Genomic DNA, 16,009 nt, shown 5'->3' on the forward strand with positions numbered 1-16,009 from the left:
GTAGCATCGGTGCTGGAGGATGTCTGGTGTGCATGTCAGAGCTCAAGTGAAATGGAGACCATGGATGGGAGTAGCCCAGCTTAGACATCATAGTCTAAGCAGGATGAGGAGGGCAACCACATGGAGGCACAGTCTGCCATGTGGTGTTATAGCCCAAGTTAGGACGAGGAAAGTGTCCATGTGGTTTGGTAGCCTGGTGAGGGGTTGGAGCATGAAAAAGACATACCCCACACACCCCCACAAAAGAAGACTTGGTGTGGGCTGTCTGCTGGAGTGGAACGTGAGGAGGGGGTCTGTGCATAGGGGCAGCTTGATGTGGGGTGTCAGTCTGAGCAGCATGAGGAGGGCATCCGCAAGGAGGGTGGCTTGGTGTGGGTTGTCAGAGCCAGCCTGTACATGTGTCTGCATGTGTCCCACGTGGGGAAGCAGAACTCAAACAGAATGAAGAGGGTATCTGCCTATGTGAGCAGCCCAGCCTGAGCTGTTAGAACCCGAGTGAAGTGAGGACATCTGTGTAGGAGGAAGACCTGTGGTCAGATGGGAGCCCAAGAAGGGTGAGGTAGCCTGGGGCGTGGTGTCAGCCTAAGCAGGGTGATGAAGACATCCACAGAGGGGCCAGCCAAGTGCAAGGAGAGTTGGATTAGACCCAAACAAAGCAGTGAAAAAAAATCTCTGGAAAATCTCGTATCAGCTCTCGTTAGATTTGCAGTCCAATTTCACATTGCTCAACGAGGCAAAATTTGGGACTTTGAAAAGAATAATAAAACCAATTGGCAAAAATTATCAAGAGAAAAGAGAAGACACAAATAATTCCAGAAACAAAAAGGGTACATAATGACAGATATTGTAGACATTAACATGGTAATCAGATTATGAACAACTTTAGGCCAACAAATATGAAACTTTAGATGAAAATGGACAAATTATTAGAAAAGTATCACTAAAACAGACTCAGGAAGCAATAGGATATGCGAATAGCCCTATTCCCAGTAAAAAGAAACAATATTAAATAAAACATCTAATCGTGAGGAAAATCCCGGGCCCACATGGCTTCACTGCTGAGTTCTAATCTTTCAAGGAATGACTAATTCTAAATTTACATAAATGATTCCAGAGTATAGATGAAGAGGGAACTTTCCTGAATGCATTTTCTCTTTTCCAGCAATAAACATGTAAAGTTCTTAAAAAGGTTTTTTAATATTTGAATATTTTTTTTTTCAACGTTTATTTATTTTTGGGATAGAGAGAGACAGAGCATGAACGGGGGAGGGGCAGAGAGAGAGGGAGACACAGAATCGGAAACAGGCTCCAGGCTCTGAGCCATCAGCCCAGAGCCTGATGCGGGGCTCGAACTCCCGGACCATGAGATCGTGACCTGGCTGAAGTCGGACGCCCAACCGACTGCGCCACCCAGGCGCCCCAATATTTGAGTATTTAATTTTGAGAGAGAGGGAGAGGAGAGCATAAGTGGGGGAGGAACAGAGAGAGAGGGAGAGAATCTCAAGAAGGCTCCCCACTGTCAGTGCAGACCCCCATGGAGGGCTCGATAAGCAGGGCTGATCGTGAGATCATGACCTGAGCCGAAGTCAAGAGTTGGATGCTTAACCGAGGCACCAAGTTGGTGCCACCAAGGCACACGCAGCAACAAACATTTAAAGCATGAAATTTTAAGTATCTTTTATCATAGCATCAATCCAATATCAAAACCAGACAGAGACAGCATAAGCAGAAAGGAAAAGTATAAAGGTCAATATTATCATGAACATAGCTGCAAAATCATGAAATATTAGTGAACTGAACTCAGCAATGTATATAAAAAAGATAATATATCATCATCACTGCGTTTATCTCGGAAATAGGAGGTAGCTTTAACAATAGAAACTCAAATAATATGATCCTCCATGTTAACAGATGAAAGTAAAAATCTCATTATCATCTCAACAGATGCAGAAACAGGTTTCATGAAGTTCAACATTCATTTAGGAGAAAAGCTAGCACTAAGAAGGACTTCCCTAACCTGATTAAGTGTATCTATGAAAACAATCCACAACAAAGCTTTTAAAACTATAACCAAAATTAAAGGAAAAATAATTTAATTTCTTTAACTATAATCAAAGTTGTTTGTTTTTAAATTTTAAATTTTAATGTTTATTTTTTTAGAGAGAGTGTGTGTGTGCGCAAACGGGGGAGGGGCAGAGAGAAAGAGGGGCACAGAATCCAAAGCTAAAAATTAACAACTCAGGAAACAACAGATGTTGGTGAGGATATGGAGAAAGGAGAATCCTCTTGCACTGTTGGTGGGAATGCAAACTGGTGCAGCCACTCTGGAAAACAGTGTAGAGATTCCCTAAAAAATTAAAAATAGTGGGGCGCCTGGGTGGCGCAGTCGGTTAAGCGTCCGACTTCAGCCAGGTCATGATCTCGCGGTCCGTGAGTTCGAGCCCCGCGTCGGGCTCTGGGCTGATGGCTCAGAGCCTGGAGCCTGTTTCCGATTCTGTGTCTCCCTCTCTCTCTGCCCCTCCCCCGTTCATGCTGTGTCTCTCTCTGTCCCAAAAATAAATAAACGTTGAAAAAAAAAATTTTTTTAAATTAAAAATAGAATTACCCTATGACCCAACAATAGCACTGCTAGGAATTTATCCAAAGGGTAGAGGAGTGCTGATTTGTAGGGGCACATGTACTCCAATGTTTATAGCAGTGCTATCAACAATAACCAAATTATGGAAAGAGGCCAAATGTCCATCAACTGATGAATGGATAAAGAAGGTGTGGTTTATATATACAATGGAATACTGCTTGGCAATGAGAAAGAATGAAATCCTGCCATTTGCAACAATGTGGATAGAACTCGAGGGTATAAGTGAAATAAGTCAGTCAGAGAAGGAAAGATATCATATGATTTTACTCATGTGGAATCTGAGAAACTTAACAGAAGACCATAGGGGAAGGGAAGGAAAAATAAGATACAAACAGAGAGGGAGGCAAACCATAAGAGACTCCTAAATACAGAGAACAAACTGAGGTTTGATGGGGGTGGGGTGTTGAGGAGGTGGAGAAAATGGGTGATGGATATTGAGGAGGGCACTTGTTAGGATGCGCACTGGGTGTTGGATGTAAGTGATGAATCATAGGAATCTACACCTGAAGCCAAGACTACACTGAATGTTGGCTAACATGACAAATAAAGAAACAAACAAACAAAAAGCATACAAAAAGTAGGGAAAATCTATTTGCAACAAATATATCTGACTTAAAGAACATATGACATAAAGAGCTACGAGTCAATGTAAAAAGGACAAATAATTAAAACTGAGGAAAAGATTTGAATTGACAGTTTATAAATAAGGAAATCCAAGTGGTCTACAAATATGTGAAAAAGAATTCAGTCTTCTTAGTAATCAAGGATATGTGGAAAGGAACTCAATATTATTCATAACCAGGAATATTCCAATTAAAACCCAAATAATATGCAATTACGTTCTTAACCAAACTGGCAAAAAATGACTCCGGGTATAGGTTGGCGCTATCGACTTGATTTGTGCTAAGTGACTACAGTTTTATCCATCATTGTTTTTGTACCATCAGTGCAAATGTCCACAGAGTGAAAAGAGTAAATTGCATCTTAGTGTTAGCGTAAAAGAAAATAGTTTTAACTTTAATGACTCCCTGATAACATTCCAGCACTCCTAGGGGTTCATGGACCACACTTTGGGAATTGTTGCCCTAAACCAGGAGATGTACAAGAACTTTCTTAGCAACATAGTGGCCTCAAACCGGAGACAACCCCGAAGTCCATAAAAACTAGTGTTATATTCTTACAGGAATGCTGTGCAGCAATGACAAAAAATTAACCACAACCATACACATCAACAAGTAAAATGTTGATCAAAAGAAAGCAGGTCATGGAAGAAAACACCGTAATTCCATTTGTTAAAGTTCAAAACAGAAAAAAATTATGCTTTATTGTTTATGGACCCATACAAAGGTGGTAAAACCATTTTTTTTTTTTTTTAAAGCAAAGAAATGATTAACCCTACAGCCAGGAAGAGAGATTACCTCAAGGGAAGAGAGCAGATGATGTGATCAGGAAGGGGCTTGCAGCCACCTGCAATATTCTAGTGCTACACTGAGTGGGAATATCATAAAGGGTCACATGACTTATTTATTGTCATTAAGTATATTTATTTTGAGAGACAGAGACAGTGAACGTGGGGGAGGGGCAGAGAGCAAGGGAAAGAGAATTCCAAGCAGGTTCCACACTGCCAGTGCAGAGCCTGATGTGGGACTTGGACCCATGAGCTTCAAGATCATGAGCTGAGCCCAAACCAAGAGTTGGGTGCTTAACTGACCGAGCCACCCAGGCACCCTTCCATTATTTTTTTTAATGTTTTATTTATTTTTAAGAGAGAGAGAGAGAGAGAGTGGGGGAGGGACACAGAGAGAGAGGGGGACAGAGGATCCGAAGCAAGCCCCATCCTGAGAGTAGCGAGCCTGATTTGGAGCTGGCACTCATGAACTGGGAGATCATGACCAGAGCCAAAGTCGGTCGCACAACCAACTGACCCACCCAGGTGCCCCACAAAGGATCATTTTATTTTTATTTATTTTATTTTTTGAGAGAAAGAGAGGGTGCAAGCGAGCGAAGGGCAGAAAGAGAGAAAGAGAGAGAGAAGGAGGTCTCACCCAAAGCGGGGCTTGAGCTCACCCGACACAGGACTTGAACTCACGAACCATGAAATCATGACCTGAGCCCAAGTCAGATATTAAACCGCTGAGCTACCCAGGCACCCACAAAGGATCACTTTAAACATCCATTAAAGTATGTCTTATATGTTCTATGTATATTTTTCAGTAAAAAATTTTATTTATTTTTTTTTTAATTTTTTTTTTCAACGTTTATTTATTTTTGGGACAGAGAGAGACAGAGTATGAACGGGGGAGGGGCAGAGAGAGAGGGAGACACAGAATCGGAAACAGGCTCCAGGCTCTGAGCCATCAGCCCAGAGCCTGACACGGGGCTCGAACTCACGGACCGCGAGATCGTGACCTGGCTGAAGTCGGACGCTTAACCGACTGCGCCACCCAGGCGCCCCTTCAGTAAAAAATTTTAAATATCATATGATGGTCATTGACATAGCTCTCCCTTCTCACATATTAAGAAGAAAAGCAAGGTGCAGAATAATATAGGTCACTGTAGTAAAATGATGTGGAAAAGAATACATTCCTACTTGTTTGTATATGCACAAACTTCCTCTGGAAGGGGCACAAAAGAAGCTTACGCCAATGAAGAGGGGAGTCTCCCCGTCTGTTGAGAGGGGATGAGATGACAAGGAGACAGGTTGGGAGGGGCAGCTTGTGTCTCATCTCTCTACACTTTTTATACGTTTTCATTTTGAACAATTCATGTATTCCCAATACTAAAATATTTTTTAAATCCCTATACATCTGGAAGTTTAAATAACACTTCTAAATAAACCTGTATTAAAAATAAAATCATACTGGCCATTATAAACCATTTTAGAATCATATTGCAACTAAAGCATTACAGAGCAATTAGACAAGCAATCTTTTAAGTGTTGAACAATCTGGGGCACCTGAGTGGCTCAGTTGGTTAAGTGTTGAATAAGCTGATGGGGGAAAAAACACTCCACCTCATTTTATTTACTTTTCTTGATTACTATTGAATTTGAGCACCTCTTCTTTTCTTCTCTCCCTCCTCCTTCTCCTCCCCCTCCTCCCTCTCCCTCCCCCTCCTCCTCTTCTTTTTTTTTTCCTTCTCTACCTCCTTCTTTTTTGGTTTGGATTTTTCTGTGAGTTTCCTGGTCATTTCCTTTGTTGATTTAAATAATTGGCAGAATTCTGTATATATTCTGGGTACTAATTCCATGCAACAATCCCCCCCCGCCACTTTCCCTTTTCTTATAACTTTTGTTATAGTGTTTCTTTTAACGGAAGTTTTAAATTTTGAGAACAAATCTCTCTGCTTTTTTTTTTTTTTTTTTTTTTTTTAATAGGCTCCACACCCAACAGGCGGCTCAAACTCACAACCCTGACATCAAGAGTCACATGCTGTACTGACTGAGCTAGCCAGGCACACCTACAAATCTGTTTTTTACGGCTTTTGGATTTTGTATCTTGTTTAGGCAGACATTTTCCACCCCAATATTATTTAAAATATAGTTTTAAAACCTTTAAAGTATTTTAACTTTTGGCCCCTAAATATTTATTTGTACCAGCTGTGTTTGATGTGATGGGGGAGGAGGGTCAATCTAATGTTATTTTTCCTCAGTAGATAGCCAATTATCTCACATGATTTACTGAAATGCCACCCTTCCTTTATTGATTTTACATGTTGCCTCTATGTAAGCTTCATTTGTGCAGATATATGGATCCGTTTGCACTTTATTCTATTCCACTGATTTATAATTATCCCTTTATTGTATGTTGTTAAATCTGCTTGGGGGGCGCCTGGGTGGCGCAGTCGGTTAAGCGTCCGACTTCAGCCAGGTCACGATCTCGCGGTCCGGGAGTTCGAGCCCCGCCTCAGGCTCTGGGCTGATGGCTCGGAGCCTGGAGCCTGTTTCCGATTCTGTGTCTCCCTCTCTCTCTGCCCCTCCCCCGTTCATGCTCTGTCTCTCTCTGTCCCAAAAATAAATAAACGTTGAAAAAAAAAAATTAAAAAAAAAAAATCTGCTTGGGTTATATTCATATAGCTTTATATATTTTTACGTTTATATTTTCATCTATATAGAGTGAATTCCCACTCAATCATCCTGCTCAGATTTTGAGGGCTGTTATCGAACATTTTCTCTTCCAGAAAAGAATTGGAATTCTTGAATTCCAATTTTAAAATTCTCTTAAAATTTGGTTGGGATTGCATTACATTTATAGATTGATTGTCCTGGATGGCAACAGCATAGAAACAGCTTTTCTTGGGTGATGTAAGTACTGGATGTGAGTGACTTTCCATGCAATCTCCTTCGTGGATATTTATCATTCGACTCTGACAGGCAATCCCAAGAAGCCATGCTCTGTATGAATTTTCTGCAAGGGAGCCTCAAAATCCAAAGCACAGATGGTGCTTAGAGTGGGCTCCTCTCTGTCTTTGGATAGTTTTTATGTGGATATATGGTTCCATTTCTCTTGGTTATATACCTAGGAGTGGAAATGCTGGATCGTACAGTAACTCTATGTTTCAACTTTTAAGGGATTACCAAACTGTTTTTCAAACTGGCTGCAAATGGAACATTCCATCAGCAATGTATGAGAGCTCCTATTTCTCCACATCCTAACCAAGTTTTATTGCCCATCTTTTTTATCCTAGTGGGTGTAAGAAAGTTTTCATTGGGGTTTTTTGGGGGGTTTTTTGGTATTTAAAAAATGTTTATTTATTTATTTATTTTGAGACAGGGAGACAGAGCGCGTGTGCAAGCCGGGGGAGGAGCAGAGAGAGGGAGAGAGAGAATCCCAAGCAGCCTCCACACTGTCAGCGCAGAGCACAATTCAGGGCTCTATCTCTTGAACCGAACCACGAGATCATGACCTGAGCTGAAATCGAGAGTCAGACGCTCAACCAACTGAACTACCCAGGCACCCCATTTTTTTTTTTTTTGGTATTTTGAAGAGCAGCGTTAGATTTATTATTTTTTTTTTATTATATGAAATTTATTGTCAAATTGGTTTCCATACAACACCCAGTGCTCATCCCAATAGGTGCCCTCCTCAATACCCATCACCCACCCTCTCCTCCCTCCCACCCCCCATCAACCCTCAGTTTGTTCTCAGTTTTTAACAGTCTCTTATGCTTTGGCTCTCTCCCACTCTAACCTCTTTTTTTTTTTTTTTTCTTTTTTCCTCCCCCTCCCCCATGGGTTCCTGTTAAGTTTCTTAGGATCCACATAAGAGTGAAACCATATGGTATCTGTCTTTCTCTGTATGGCTTATTTCACTTAGCATCACACTCTCCAGTTCCATCCACGTTACTACAAAAGGCCATATTTCATTTTTTCTCATTGCCACATCGTATTCCATTGTGTATATAAACCACAATTTCTTTATCCATTCATCAATTGATGGACATTTAGGCTCTTTCCATAATTTGGCTATTGTTGAGAGTGCTGCTATGAACATTGGGGTACAAGTGCCCCTATGCATCACTACTCCTGTATCCCTTGGATAAATTCCTAGCAGTGCTATTGCTGGGTCATAGGGTAGGTCTATTTTTAATTTTCTGAGGAACCTCCACACTGCTTTCCAGAGCGGCTGCACCAATTTGCATTCCCACCAACAGTGCAAGAGGGTTCCCGTTTCTCCACATCCTCTCCAGCATCTATAGTCTCCTGATTTGTTCATTTTGGCCACTCTGACTGGCGTGAGGTGATACCTGAGTGTGGTTTTGATTTGTATTTCCCTGATAAGGAGCGACGCTGAACATCTTTTCATGTGCCTGTTGGCCATCCGGATGTCTTCTTTAGAGAAGTGTCTATTCATGTTTTCTGCCCATTTCTTCACTGGGTTATTTGTTTTTCGGGTGTGGAGTTTGGTGAGCTCTTTATAGATTTTGGATACTAGCCCTTTGTCCGATATGTCATTTGCAAATATCTTTTCCCATTCCGTTGGTTGCCTTTTAGTTTTGTTGGTTGTTTCCTTTGCTGTGCAGAAGCTTTTTATCTTCATAAGGTCCCAGTAATTCACTTTTGCTTTTAATTCCCTTGCCTTTGGGGATGTGTCGAGTAAGAGATTGCTACGGCTGAGGTCAGAGAGGTCTTTTCCTGCTTTCTCCTCTAAGGTTTTGATGGTTTCCTGTCTCACATTCAGGTCCTTTATCCATTTTGAGTTTATTTTTGTGAATGGTGTGAGAAAGTGGTCTAGTTTCAACCTTCTGCATGTTGCTGTCCAGTTCTCCCAGCACCATTTGTTAAAGAGACTGTCTTTTTTCCATTGGATGTTCTTTCCTGCTTTGTCAAAGATGAGTTGGCCATACGTTTGTGGGTCTAGTTCTGGGGTTTCTATTCTATTCCATTGGTCTATGTGTCTGTTTTTGTGCCACAGCGTTAGATTTACAAATCTAAATTGAAAAGTACAGAAATTTCCCACATATCCCTTCTCCCTGAGCACACAATTTCCTCCATTGTTTACATCTTGTATTAGTGTGTAATACAATGTGTAATACATGTAATTGATGAACAATAGTGATACATTATTATTAATTAAGTCCATAGTTTATATTAGGGTTAACTCTTCGTGTTGTACATTCTCTGGGTTTTGACAAATGTATAACGACATGTGTCTACCATTACTGTATAATACAGGATCGTTTTACTGCCCTAAAGATCCCCTGTGTTCCACCTTGTCATCCCTCTCTCCCTCAGAACAACTGGCAACCACTGATCTTACTACTGTCTTCCATAGTTTTGTCATTTCTGGAATGTCATACAGTTGGAATCCTATAGTACATTGCCCTTTCAGGTTGGCCTCTTTCACTTAACAATACACTTTCTAAAGTTCCGCCATGTCAGGGGGCCTGGCTGGCTTGCGGGTGGAGTACGTGACTCTTGATCTCAGGGTTGTAGGTTTGAGCCCCATGTTGGGTATAGAGATTACTTTAAAAAAGGGAGGGGGGACACCTGGGGTGGCCCAGTCGGTTAAATGCTGGACTCTTAGTTTCGGCTCAGGTCATGATCTCACAGTTTGTGCGTTCGAGCCCTACATAGGGCTCCCTGCTTGGGATTCTCTCTCTCTCTCTCTCCATTTGTACTCTCTCTCTCTCTCAAAAATATATGTATAAATAAACTTTTTAAAAAATTTTTTTAAATCTTAAAAAAAAAAAAGTCCTTTATGTCTTTTTTGCTGCTTGGTAGTTCATTTCTTTGTATCGCCAAGTGATACTACATTGTATGGATGGGCCATAGTTTGCTTATATATTCTCCTACTGAAGGATAGCTTGGTGCTTCCAATTTTGGCAATTATGATTAGAGCTGCTATAAACATCCGTGCACAGGTTTTTGAGTGAACATAAGTTTTCAGCCCATTTGGTTAAATACCAAGGAGCATGATTGCTAGACCGTATGTTTAGTTGTGTAAGAAACTGCCGAACTCTCTTCCAAGGTGGCTGTACCATTTTGCAACCCGACCAGCAAGGCGTGAGAGTTACTGTTACTCTCTACATCCTCTTCAGCTTTTGTATTGCCAGTTTTTTGGACTTTGGCCACTCTAATAGGTGTGTGGTGTGATCTCGTTTTAATTTGCATTTCCGGGGCACCTGGGTGGCTCAGTCGGTTAAGCCTCTGACTTCTGCTCAGGTCATGATCTCACAGTTCGTGAGTTTGAGCCCGGCACTGGGCTCTGTGCTGGCAGCTCAGAGCCTGGAGCCCACTTCAGATTCTGTGTCTCCCTCTCTCTCTGCCTCTCCCCCACTCATGCTCTATGTCTCTCTCTCTCTCTCTCAAAAATAAATAAACAAACATTAAAAAAAGAGAGTTCTTTGTATGCTTTGGATAATATTCCTTTATCAGACATATCTTTTGCAGATATGCTTCTCCAGAGCATTTCCATTTTTAGGACTTTATGCCACAGGTTTACTTGCACACAGGTACAAAGATGTATATGGACAAATAATATAAATAACAAATTAGACGATAAAAACAACAAATTACAAAGAAAACAAAATGTTTGTCTCAGATTGGGATCTTGGTTGCGAGAAGCAGAAGTGACTCTGGCTGATAGAGCAGAAAGTCATTTGTTATAAAGAAAACCGTTGAGAGGGCTAGAGAAGAGGCTTGATGACAATCTTCAAGAATTAAAGCCACAAACCACATATATAAATAGCCTGGTGAACAAAAGGCCCAGAACATTCTGCTGCCACCAAAAACTAGATGCTGTATTTGCAATGCCCCCGAGAACTTGACTGCAATCGCACCTGTCGCTCAGACCCGCACCACTAATGTCTCTTTTGCATCAGGAACTCATTTTGTAACCCATGCTGCCCCCAAGGCCATAAGGCTGTGACGCACCCTTGCCAGCATAATAGGTGTCCTGCACAAAGCCCGTTTCCTCCTGGGGTCCACTTCTGATTTGGAGACTGGCATGGGTGCAACCGGTTGGTGGAGTTTCAGAGACTGCAGAATGTGTATTTCCACAAACATGAAAAGTATTCCAGGGACGCCTGGGTGGCTCAGTTGGTTGAGCATCCGACTTCGGCTCAGGTCACGATCTCATGGTTCACAAGTTCGAGCCCCACGTCAAGCTCTGTGGTGACAGCACAGAGCCTGGAGTCTGCCTTGGATTCTGTGTCTCCCTCTCTTTCTACCCCTCCCCGGTTCATACTCTGTCTCTCTCTCTCTCAAATAAATAAATAAATAAGAAAAGTATTCCAAAGGAGTTGGCAAACCAGAAAACATGACAAATGTCCACGAAAGTGTCTGTCAGTTGGAGATACCTAATACATTACGGCACATCCATGCATTAGAATACTATGCAGTTCTTGAACAAAGTAAGGTAGTGTAAAGACTAATAATGTTGGGGAATCTTCAAGATATAATTAATGTGCATTATGTTCTATCATTTGTACTTTAAAAGAGCTGTACATATTTATATATTCGTCCATGTATACAAAAGTCTGGAAAGGTACACAAGAAACTGGTAACGATGGTTGCTTCTAGAGAAGGGAAAAAGGAGACGAGGATGGATGGGGAACTTATTGGTCTGAGTTCTACATATGCCACATGCATCTATAATCTATTCAAAAACTTTTTTTTAACGTTTATTTTTGAAAGAGAGAGAGAGTGAGACAGCGTGTGTGCACATGAGTGGGGGAGGGGAAGAGAGAGGGGGACAGAGAATCTCAAGCAGGCCTTGCTGTCAGCACAGAGCCCAATGTGGGGCTTGAACCCACAAACCATGAGATCATGACCTGACAGAAGTCAAGAGTTGGACACTTAACCGACTGAGCCACACAGGCACACCTCAAAATTCTAAAAAGTAAAAATGTTTGCCACATATACAAACTGTGCCCATCAAACATTTGATAAACTGTATTAATTTTAGAATGTTTGGAAGTAGAACCAACCAATAGTGGGTATTATTAAAAGTGGGGTGCCTGGGTGGCTCAGTTGGTTAAGCGTCCAGCTGTTGATTTCAGCTCAGATCATGATCTCACAGTTTGTGAGATCGTAGGGCTCTGTGCTGACGGGGCGGAGCCTACTTGGGATTCTCTCTCTCTCCCTCTCTCTCTGCTCCTCCCCCACTTGCTTTCGCCAGGCATGCGCCCTGTGTGCCTGTCTCAAAACAAACAAACAAACAAACTTAAAAAAAAACGAAAGTAGTAGCACAAACGCCACTGATGCTGAGCCTCAACTTCTTCTGGGCTAAAGGTTACTTATACCCACAGTTGTGAAACAGCGTCCATCTTTCCCATAAAATTGGCCTGCCTGGCTAGCACTCCCCATGCAGCCAGTTCAGATCTCTGAAGCTGTCAGTGACATTGAGGACACAGAGAACTGTTCATAGTTACTCCATCCTAAGAAGCAAGAAGCAGTCCCCTGCCCACCTCCAAAGTCCGTGGGAGGGTTTCTGTGATTCTTTTGTGAGAAGTTGAGAAAGATCCATGCGATACTACTAGGCCAGCAGATGGTATAACAAGATAGTTTTGCTGATCTGGACAGGAGATTGGGCCTGTGAACCACAGCCATTTTAACACCGAGCGAGACTCAAAATACCTTCGGGTGAATCGTTTGGAAGGCTTCCAGCAGCATAAACAGAGTGCCCAACTAAAAGAGGCGTAAACAGTGAGGACATTCATTTTTTCACAAAACAAGAAGTCTGGCAAAGAGAATTCCAGAGCTGCCTCATTCAGAAGTTCAACAATGGCGGAGTTCCGGCTCGGTCTCTCTGATTTCCTCATGACTTTTTCTTCATGGTGACAAAGTGACTGTTGCTGGTCCCAGCACCATATCCTCACATGAGGTTACTGAAGGCGCAAAGCACGAAGAACTTCCCGCATTGCTTGCTCTCGTGCTTTCTCTCCCTTGTTCACAGGCTGGCTCTCCTGTTTTTTTAAAAAAAATTTTTTTTAATGTTTTTATTTATTTTTGAGACAGAGAGAGACAGAACATGAGCGGGGAGGGGCAGAGAGAGAGGGAGACACAGAATCTGAAGCAGGCTCCAGGCTCTGAGCTGTCAGCACAGAGCCTGACGTGGGGCTCGAACTCACAGAGTGTGAGATCATGACCTGAAGCTGAAGTCAAGTGCTTATCCGACTGAGCCACCCAGGTGCCCCTAGCTCTCCTGTTTTTAATCAGGGAGGAAAATCTTTCCCAGAAGCCCCCAGAAGATTTCTCCCCCAGATGCAATCGGTCAGAAGTGTGTTATATGCCCACCTCCAAACCAATCCCTAGCAAGGGGAGAAGGAATTACCATGTTTGTCTTAACCAATCACAGTTCATCCTCGGAAGGAGGTGGTGAATAGGGCTGCAAATTCCTTGTTTGTCTGAGAGTCAGTTTTAACTGGGTGTGTTTATATTTTTTGTCTGAGACTCTGGCAATGCTGCTGGGTGACACCTTCCTCATTCCTGAGTCTGTTGCCAGACCATACTTCACAAAATCAGCGTTTCATTAGCAAGAATAAGACAGTTGTGCCTAAGAGTAGCAACCAACCATCTGCCTCCTTGCTTTACAAGATTTCCTTTAACTTCTGCTCAAGAAAGTCCTGGCTCCTTTTGGCTCTCTGCCCCTCCCTGTTTGACAACAGCTGTGTCCCTGAGACATGATGGTGAAGGCCCAAGTAAATGACTTTGACTCTGTTGGGTGTCTGGTCACCAAGGCTGCTATTAACTCTGGCAAAGTAAATATTGTCTCTACCAATAACAGCTTCGTTGACCTCAACTACATGGTCTACTTGGTCCAGTATGATTCCACCCATGGAAAGGTCAATGGCACAGTCCAGACTGAGAATGAGAAACTTGTCATTGATGGAAAGCCTATCTCGGTCTCCCCGGAGTAAGATCTCACTAACATCCAACGGAATGAGGTTGGTGCTGAATTTCTTGTGGAACCCACTGGTATCTTTGCTACTCTGGAGAAGGCTGGGGCTCATTTGAAGGGTGGAGCCAAAAGGGTCATTATCTCTGCCTCTTCTGCTGATGCCCCCATATTTGTGATGGACTTGAACCGAGAGAAAGAGGTATGACAACTTTCTCAAGATAGTCAGCAACGCCTCTTGCACCACTAACTGCTTGAGCCCCTGGCCAAGGTCGTCCATCACAACTTTGGCATCGCGGAGGGAATCATGACCACAGTACATGTCACCACAGCCACCCAGAAAACCATAGATGGCCTTGCTGAGAAGCTATGTCATGATGGCTAAGAAGCCAGCCAGAACATCATCCCTGCTTCTACCGGTATTGCCAAGACTGTGAGCAAGATCATCCCTGAGCTGAACGGGAAATTCACTGGCATGACTTTCTGTATCCCCACCCACAATGTGTTGGTCATGGACTTGACCTACCATTTGAAGAAAGCTGCCAAATAAGACAACATCAAAAAGATGGTGAAGCAGGCATCAGAGGGCCCTCTCAAGTGCATCCTGGGCTACACTAAGGACCAGTTTCCTGCAGCTTTAACGGTGACACCCACTCTTCCACCTTTATTTAATGTGGTTTTCAAAAACTTTAATGTGTATTTATTTTTGAGAGAGAGAGACAGAGCATGAGTGGAGGAGGGGCAGAGAGAGAGGGAGACACAGAATCCGAAGCAGGCTCCAGGCTCTGAGCTGTCAGCACAGAGCCCAACGCCGGGCTCAAACTCACAGACGGCGAGATCAAGACCTGAGCCAAAGTGGGATGCTTAACTGACTGAGCCACCCAGGCGTCCCTCCCACTCTTCCACTTTTGGTGCTGGGGCTGACATTGCCTTCAATGACCATTTTGTCAAGCTTATTTCCTTTGATGAAAATGAATCTGTCTCTAGCAATAGGGCGATGGACACATGGACTCCAAGGAATAAGAACCCTGGGAACACCAGCCCCAGGGAGAGGCATGTGTGCAAGAGAGAGGCCCTCAGCTGCTGGGGTGTCCTTGCCCTACAGGGGTCCCTCGACATACTGAAAAATCGCTTGTCCTCAACCCAGTTTCCATTCCAAACCCCCTGAAGAAGGGGAGGCATTTAGGGAGCCCTACCTGTCACGTACCATCAATAAAGTACACTATACACCCTCACACGTAAAAAAGAAAGCCCTGGTTTACATGGCCCGGAGTTTCCACATAAACACAAAGGCACTCAATTCTGTCTGTATGTCTATCTCTCTTTCTGTGTATTGGTGGTGTGCTGGAGTGAGATACAAGATCACAGTTTTATAGTATTACAGAGTAAAATCTCAATTTTCAAGGTCAGCTGGCAAAGATGAACAGTGACAGAGTAAGATGCGAGTAGAGCATGTTACAACCTGCAACTGACATCTGGGGGATCCAAAGGTTTAAAAGCCACCACCCAGTGTGCTTCAGTTTTTCTGTGGGGCATCCAAAGAAGGGGGAAACAACCGCCCAGCTGCTTCCTGAGACTCTGGCGTTTTTGTGGAACTTGATGTGATCTTGATGTGGAAGATTTGAGTATTACTGCCTTTTTCAAAGACTGCTTGAGACCGAAGATCACAGTGCCATAGAAACGAGAGAGAACAGGAATGTTTCCTTTGGGAGTCAGTGCTATTTCAACACAAGTTTTACGCATTTATGTGAGGGGATGATTATGACGTAAGTAATGAAAAGGCATTTCTGGGTCTTGATTTTAAGTGTGATTCCTGGGACTCTACTGATAGATACACGCAGACCTACAACTCCTTTGCTGAGTCACCAGCTTACCACTGCTAGGGGGCTGCCCCAGCTCCCACAGGCCCGTATAAAACTGTTGGTTTGCCAGACTCTCATGAACTCTGGCCCATAGCCTAGGCAGCTGTTGGAAATTCTGGCTGACAGACCGGAAACCGCGAGGCAACTCTTTTTAGGGTGTCCCCTCTGGG

General features: G+C 43.0%; 1 pseudogene; it reads left to right on the forward strand.

Annotated features, from left to right (window-relative positions):
* Window positions 1-13,765: 13,765 nt before the first annotated feature.
* Window positions 13,766-15,145, forward strand: LOC123581433 (annotated as a pseudogene).
* Window positions 15,146-16,009: the final 864 nt, after the last annotated feature.

Source organism: Leopardus geoffroyi, chromosome A3 (assembly GCF_018350155.1).
Source record: "Leopardus geoffroyi isolate Oge1 chromosome A3, O.geoffroyi_Oge1_pat1.0, whole genome shotgun sequence".
Classification (NCBI taxonomy): domain Eukaryota; kingdom Metazoa; phylum Chordata; class Mammalia; order Carnivora; family Felidae; genus Leopardus; species Leopardus geoffroyi.